At 40.5% G+C, this 8,083-nt stretch overlaps 1 long non-coding RNA gene across 1 annotated transcript in view; it reads right to left on the reverse strand.

Moving 5' to 3' along the window:
* LOC105807524 overlaps positions 1-6,531 on the reverse strand; it is a 39,268-nt gene extending 32,737 nt beyond the window's left edge. Inside the window, exon 1 of the long non-coding RNA XR_001137335.1 lies at positions 6,197-6,531. This is a non-coding gene — a long non-coding RNA (uncharacterized LOC105807524). The remainder of the gene's footprint in view (positions 1-6,196) is intronic.
* Between the last annotated feature and the right edge of the window lie 1,552 nt (positions 6,532-8,083).

An 8,083-nucleotide genomic window follows, 5' to 3' on the forward strand; every position in this document is an offset into this window, starting at 1 on the left:
GAGGAAGGAGGTCAGACATGCCTTATCATGCCCCCCTCCCTTCTTGGGGACATCCTTTGTAACCCATTAACAGGCCTAAGGGTATGCGAGACAAACCTGCAGGTCCTCAATTTACACAACAAATCTATGTCCAGTGGCTTATCTCTGATAAAGAGCTCCTTATGTTGAAACATGCCAAGCCTCTAGACAAAGCTTCATGTCTTTAACCAATTACAGGCCAAAGAATCTTTTAACCCACCTAGAACCTGTAAGCCCCCGCTTCGAGATGGCCCACCTTTCAGGGCCAAACCAATGTATGCCTCCCACGTATTGATTTATGACTTCACCTGTAACCCCTGTCTCCCTAAAATGTATAAAACCAAACTGTGACCCAACCACAGCAAGTCCACTGCTCAAGGCCTCTTGGGCATGGCTCCGGGTCCTGGTCCTCAAATTTGGCTCAGAGTAAATCTCTTTAAAATTACTTTACAGAGCTTGGTCTTTTTTTCCGTTGACAAGACTCAAGACTACCAGATCTCAGGTGAGCCAAGAACACGTTGGAAGCTGACTAAGGGGGTGAGTGAGGAGCTCCACAAAACGGGACTCCCCAGGCACGTCCTGGTTACTGCAGAAGTGGGCCTCCTCCTCCAGATAATACCACAATGAGAAATGAAGTGGGCCAGGCTCAGTGGCTCCCGCCTGTAATCCCAGCACTCTGGGAGGCCTAGAGGGGAGGATTGCTTGAGCTCAGAAGTTCGAGACCAGCCTGAGCAAGAGCAAGACCCCATCTCTACTAAAAATAGAAAAATTAGCCAGGGTGGCACACACTTATAGTCCCAGCTACTCAGGAGGCTGAGACAGAAGGATGGCTTGAGCCCAGGAGTTTAGGTTGCTGTGAGCTATGATGATGCCACTGCACTCTACCCAGGCAACAAAGAAGGATCCTGTGTCAACCAAAAAAAAAAAAAGAGAGACAGAGAGAGAGAGAGAGAGAGAGAGAGAGATGAAGTATATAGTCAACAAGGGCTGCGAAACAGACAGCTGTGATTAGTGCCACCACCTTGGATGAAGATCTGGGAGAAGTCTGAGCAGCATTAAAGGTGAGATAACCTGAGTGCAGATTTTAAATTACAAATAAAAAGTGAACGAGACTTGTGCTCATGGACTTCCTGGGTGCTGAGCATCTGTAAACTTTTCTCTGACTGGCTTGATGATTGTGGTTTGGGTTTATAAATTTGGTTTCACTCACCAACATCGACTCATTTTATACATCAAAAACAAAAACAAGTGGGTTTTTTTTTCTAGAAGGAAATACAGGGTGTCTCAAAAGTTGCCATACATAGAGAAAATGGGAAATTGTAGCTAAATATACCTTTATTTACAAAATATTCATGACAAAATTTTTCCTTTGTATGGAGACTTTTGGGACACCCTGTAGAATGTATTCTCTAAGTGGTTTGTGTGCTTTGGCCAGGGCATGCTTGGCCAAAACCAAGCATGGTTTGGCCAACTTGGCCAAAGCCACTGCTTGGTTTGCTTTCCCTGTCTCTTACAGCAGTTAAGACGAGATAGTCTACATAGGGAAAGTGTCACAGAGGACAGCAACATCAATCAATAGTAATAATACACAATGTAATCGCAGTCTAATGTACCAAACACCTCGGGTCAGCAATATCAGTAATAATTATTATTTAAAAAGGTATGTTAGGCTGGGCGCGGTGGCTCACGCCTGTAATCCTAGCTCTCTGGGAGGCCGAGGTGGGCGGATTGTTTGAGCTCAGGAGTTCGAAACCAGCCTGAGCAAGAGCGAGACCCCGTCTCTACTAAAAATAGAAAGAAATTGGCTGAACAACTGAAAATATACAGAAAAATTAGCTGGGCATGGTGGCGTATCCCTGTAGTCCCAGCTACTCGGGAGGCTGAGGCAGGAGGATCGCTTGAGCCCAGGAGTTTGAGGTTGCTGTGAGCTCAGCTGATGCCACTGCACTCTAGCCCGAGCAACAGAGTGAGACTCTGTCTCAAAAAAAAAAAAAACAAAAACCCACAAGGTCAGGAAATAGCTCAGATTGTAATATGTTAATCAACAATTCTGATTAGATAACTTTTGAGTTGGTTTTGATCAAAAGAAAAACAAAATGCTTCTGTCTTTTGAGTGAAAAATAGTTTATGGTTTATCTTGGAATTCAAGGCTTTTCAAATATTTCTGTTTTTCATGGCTTATCTTAGAGTGCAAAGCTTTTATTAATAGCAATGTCAGCTTTTTCCAGGCAATGGGACAGGATGGGCTTGATTAGTCCCTGTGGTGGGCAGGGTTAGGTAAGTTATCAGTTTTCTGATATTTTACAGACTAGAGTATAAAACTTCAAATGTCCATGGGCTTCAGTCGGGCCACCAGGTAGGTTTGTGCACTGCACAACTCTATTTCTTTTTTTCTTTCAAATATTGTCTTTGCTGCAGACACAACTCAAGATGTTATGTGCACAGTGCCCCCTGAAATTATAAAATGCAAAATCTACTCTGCCATACTTAGAAGCCAGGCAGGTAACACAAATCAGTGAAGCATATGGCCCATTTAAAGAATTCCAGCTAATTAAAAAATAATGTTCAGAACACCGTAATGATTCAAAGAGGTATGTAAAATAGATTACTATAGAAAAAAGAGACAAAAAAATAGATAAGTCAGAAAAGTATTTCAATAATCCAGGGTTGAAGAAACAGGGGACTGGCCCAGGGCTATAGGAATAGGCATAGAAAGGAAAAAATTAATAGGACTTAGTGATAGGATTCAGATTTGATTCAGAATCAAATCAATTCAGACTTGATTTCCCCATAAGGAAAAAAGAGAAAGAGACCAGAGTGATGCAAGATTTTGAACGTTGGTCCTTAGAAAAATGTCTGAAATAAAAATATTTACCTTGGAAACATCAAATTCAGACCTTTTTTAAAAAAGATCTTTTTAGACTATGATAGTAAAATTCGTGTTTTGAAAGATTGTATAATGCTATGATATTGTTCATAATAAAAAGTGGAAAAAAGATAAAAAGAAAAAATTGAAACTGTGCAAAAATGTTAACAGCAATTATCTGTGAGCAATGTCATTACAAGTTACAATAATTTTCTTCTTTATACTTGTACTGAGTTTCCAAAATTTATACAATGTGTTATATTTACAAACAGAAAAAATACTTTTAAAGGTCCCAGAGACTTGCCTTTTACGTAATCCATAAATTCAATCTTCATTATTTTGTTTTTGTGGCAACCAGTTGCAGTAGGAAGTGCTAATAGGCTTGGCTTTTTGGTGTTGGAAAAATTGGGCTTTTTCTAGGGTGCTAGATAAAAGCCTTTGTAATCTCAAGGAGATAAAGACTTAATGTTTTCCAGTCACATACATTTGTTTTAGGCATTATTTTCTGATTCAAAAACTAATTTCAATTACGTTAATGATGTTTACAAAAGACATAGTTTTTTGGTTTGTTTGTTTGTTTATTTTAGAGTTAGCTATTAGCCCTTCCCAAGTTGTGGTCATTCATCCCTTAAAGCCTATCTGAGCTTTTGCCAAGAACAGAAAGATTCAAGGCAAAAAGGAATAATAATAGTATCAATAATAAAAATAGCCTATTTATAGGACTTTAAAGTTTAAAAAAATGGTTTCACATATATTTGATGCAAGACTCATTTGACCTTTAAGGAAAAACCAGGATATAATAATTATATGGCAGGTATTATTATCTTCAGCTCTATTTTGTGGAGAAGACATTGATACTCACAAAGATGAAGCCTCTTGCTCAGGATCACAGAGTTATCAAATTGTAAACCCAGAATTCAAAGCAACGTCTTCCAAGTACTGTAATTTTTCTAAAAGATTATGAATTGAAAACCATGCAAATTGTGCTTTGCCCACTGGATTAGACCTTCTCACCATGCTGACAGCTGGGCCTGTTCATCTCATCACTACCTTTGTGCAGCCCCAGGACCTGGTCAAGCTCCGGGCTCTCGCTGTGGTCCAGCCTGCTCCAACACCCAGCACAACCCAAAATACAACCACCGAGAACAGAAAGTGGCTAAAAACTCTATGCTCTTTAAGGCATATTTGCTATTTTAAACTTTGCACAATGGTTTGCACTTAAGTCCTTCCTCAAAAGACAACAAGAGTGAAGGCCTAAGATAAATAATGGACATGATTGAAAATTTTGCAAGTTTGCTGCCATAAGTTCCCATCTACTAGCAGAATAAGTTTTTACTTATCATAAATGGTTTTACTTATCATAAATGGTTAAACTTTTGGATAACCTGAAGCAGAACTTCAAGAACCAGCTTCAGTTCCACATGGTTTTATCCTCAAAATTAGTTTTCCCTTCATACGTTTTTTTATATCATCCCATTGGCAGTTACTCCCACTTGCCACAGAAGTCCTCATTGTTCTGTAATCGGGGGATTCGTTTGTCTTCACTGGGGATTCGTTTGTCTTCACTGATACTCTACTGTTCGTCATGCAAACATGATTCTTATAATACTTTGAACATAATTTTTATTTGATGCATTCTCACATTGTTCTTCACGCCTGCTTGGGTTTTTTGTATGTGTCATTTTCTTCTGCCAACATTATTAACTTCTCACATATACTATTTGGGTATTTATGCTTTTATGCTAACTCCCATACTTCTTTGTTCTGTAAACCTTTATCACTGTACAATTTGGATACACTAGCAAATAGCTCATTTATCACCCCACTACTCACTTTAAAAGCAACATTGCTTTCCGTAAAGTTTATGCTAATATCACAATAAATATTTATCAAATGAATGATTAAACAGATATCAGCTAAGAAAAGAGGTACTGTAGCCAACTTTGAGTGAGATGTTACAAAAAAGTAGGAGATTTAATTTTTAAAATATTTTTTGGTGAGCAATATAAATGCTTTCAGTCTAGCTGTAATTTAGAATTTGAAATATTTTAACATACCAAGCCTAAGCAATAAAGGGTAAATTTGAAGAACAAGATTTTGTAAAAGTGACCCTACATGGCAGCTTCTCAGAGAAGCAATCCATCCTCCTGCACGAAGCCAGTCTTGGATAATTTATTATAGAGAAATAAATAATACAGGAGAAACTTATTTCTTTATAACAAATTACCCAAGACTTAGCAGTTTAACGCAATAAACATTTATTATCTCACACAGTTTTAGATAGTGGGGAATCTGGCAACAGCTTAGCAGAGTTGTTCTGGGTTGGGCTCTCTCACAAGGGTTACAGCCAAACTCAGCGGGGGCTGCCGTCACCTGCGGGCTGAGCTGAGCTGAGGGATCCACTTCCAAGCTTGCTCAGCTTGGTCGTTAGCAAGAAGCCTCAGTTCCTCACCACATGTGCTTCTCCGTGGGGCTGCTTTTGACATGGCAGCTGGCTTCCCCCAGAGTAAATGGAGAGAGAGAGAGAGAGAGAGAGAGAATGCCACTAAGATAGAAATTACTGGATCTTGTATAACCTTATCTCAGAAAGCCACAGTATCAGCTGGGCGCGGTGGCTCACGCCTGTAATCCTAGCACTCCGGGAGGCCAAGGCCGGAGAATTGCTTGAGCTCAGGAGTTCGAGACCAGCCTGAACAAGAGCGAGACCCTGTCTCTACTAAAAATAGAAAGAAATTAGCCAAACAACTAAAAATAGAAAAAATTAGCTGGGCATCATGGTGCATGCCTGTAGTCCCAGCTACCAGGGAGGCTGAGGCAGGAGAATCCCTTGAGCCCAGGAGTGTGAGGTTGCTGTGAGCTAGGATGACACCACGGCACTCTAGCCCGGGCAACAGAGTGAGACTCTGTCTCAAAAAAAAAAAAGAAAGCCACAGTATCTTTTATAACCTAATCTCAGAAACAACATAACATCATTTGTGCCATATTCAATCAGTCCCTCAGACCATCCCTGGTACAAAGTGGGAGGCGACGACATGAGGGTGTGAACACTAGGAGGAAGGATCATTGGGGGCTGGCTACAAACTGCCCTTGTATTCTTTATGGTCTTCTCCCACCCTCTTGCTCTTACAGCTTCCTCTTGGCAAGTTCTAACGCCACCTTGGTTCTGGATACTCTGAAACTATACCCTGAAGCTTCACTCTGTACCAACTTGGGAAAAAAGAAAAAACAAAACCCTTTCTATACCACAGGGTCAGCTCTAGATAACACCCCATCTCCGAGGTTGCATCTCCTGAAATAGAAGTCCTCACATACCTCCACTTCCGCTTGTCCCATTTATTCTTTGGTCCATAGCAATTGGATCTGCATCCCAACGTCTTCTTTGGAACTATGATCCCCAGGTCACTGGGATATGGCAAAGTCTTCTTGGTTGAAAATTCTAATATTTTTCAGTCCTTGCTTAATCTCCGTAGAATTTGTTTTCTCCTTTCCCTTGGCTGCGGTGACACCATTCTTTCTGGCTTTTATCCACTGTTGATCTTCCTTCCTCTCTCTGTAAATATTGATATTTGTTTCACAATTCAATCCTCCTCTCTTTTTTCTTATTCTAAACACTCTTCCTTTGTAACTTTTTCTATACCACTGCCTTTAGCTACCATTGCATGCTGATGACTGCCAAATCCAAATTCCTAGATTAATTCACTTTCGGGAGTTCCACACTTTTCTAGCCAACTCCTTGCTTAAGATTATGAAAGTTCCACCAGTTTCCCAACTGATAGACGTGTTGGCTTCATTTGAGAGGATCGATTACTTCTGGGAACTTCTGATTGGGAGTAGAAATGGTTTTTTTTGTTGTTTGTTTGTTTGTTTGTTTGAGACAGAGTCTTACTCTGTTGCCCGAGCGAGCGCCGTTGCATCAGCCTAGCTCACAGCAACCTCAAACTCCTGGGCTCAAGCAATCCTCCTGCTTCAGCCTCCGGAGTAGCTGGCTACAGGTGTGCGCCACCACGCCTGGCTAATTTTTTATATTTTTAGTTGCCTGGCTAATTTCTTTCTATTTTTAGTAGAGACAGAGTCTGGCTTCTGCTCAGGCTGGTCTCGAACTCCTGAGCTCAAGCGATCCTCTGGCCTTGGCCTCCCAGAGTGCTAGGAATTACAGGTGTCAGCCACCATGCCCAGCCTAGAAATCTCTTTTAATAAAAATATTCTAAAGAGAAACTTAACTCCAAAAAGAGTTGTATCTGTTTGGTACAATCCCTAAGGCAATGGCATGATGGGATGTGGAAACAGCAAAAGGTTTCCCACCTTTTTCAGAAGAAGCCACTAATATGTTCACCAAGCCATTGTTTATACTTTTAGCTCTACAAAAAAAGAGCAAAAGGCTCACACTAACTATCAGTTTATGCAGAAAATATAAAAGTGACAGCTGCACCCACCCTCATAATCAACTCCTGTCTGCCAGCACCTCCTTCGGGTACTTCATGGTGCCTGTCCCAAGGCTTAGAACCTTAACACGTCTATTCTGCTACACAAATTGCTTAACTAAGACCAACTTCTCCCTGGAATGCTGAAGATTTCAGACCTAAACCTCTCCTAAACCACTGTTATGAAATCAAATTCTGAGAGCCATGTCCCACAGAGTGTCCCTAGCATAAACACTGGGTCTATATCATGCGGCTGTTACTACTGCAACTACTTCTGATGTCCCACATTCTATGATATAAATGTGCTGTGAGCAAGAGTTCATAATGCAATATAATGTGATAACTATACACATTATTGTGATACTTTAATATTATAATAATTATGGAATAATATCATAATGCCCAATCACAAGCTACATGCAGCAGCCTCCTAGTCATATTAATATATATACAAGATCAGAAAATTTTGGCACTTCCAAGTTGATATGTGCCCTTCCTCAAGAGTGAAACCTGATGTCAGGTGGGAGGATATTTTCTCTTATTCAACTGAACCATGACCCTTATTTTCACCAGTGAAATCATTGGCATTGAGGCTGAGCACTCAGAACTTCTCCACATGTTTGAATCTACAGCATCCATTCTAAGACTGATGAAATCATCTCTGTACTTTAAACACATCTAGTTGAAGAGTCTGCCCAGAAACCAGTCAATAGTGCCACAGCGCTAAGGTTTAAAACTGATCATGGATCACAAGAAGAAATTCATGTTTCGGCCGGGC

The sequence above is a fragment of the Propithecus coquereli genome, unplaced genomic scaffold (genome assembly GCF_000956105.1).
Source record: "Propithecus coquereli isolate 6110/MARCELLA unplaced genomic scaffold, Pcoq_1.0 Scaffold16, whole genome shotgun sequence".
Classification (NCBI taxonomy): domain Eukaryota; kingdom Metazoa; phylum Chordata; class Mammalia; order Primates; family Indriidae; genus Propithecus; species Propithecus coquereli.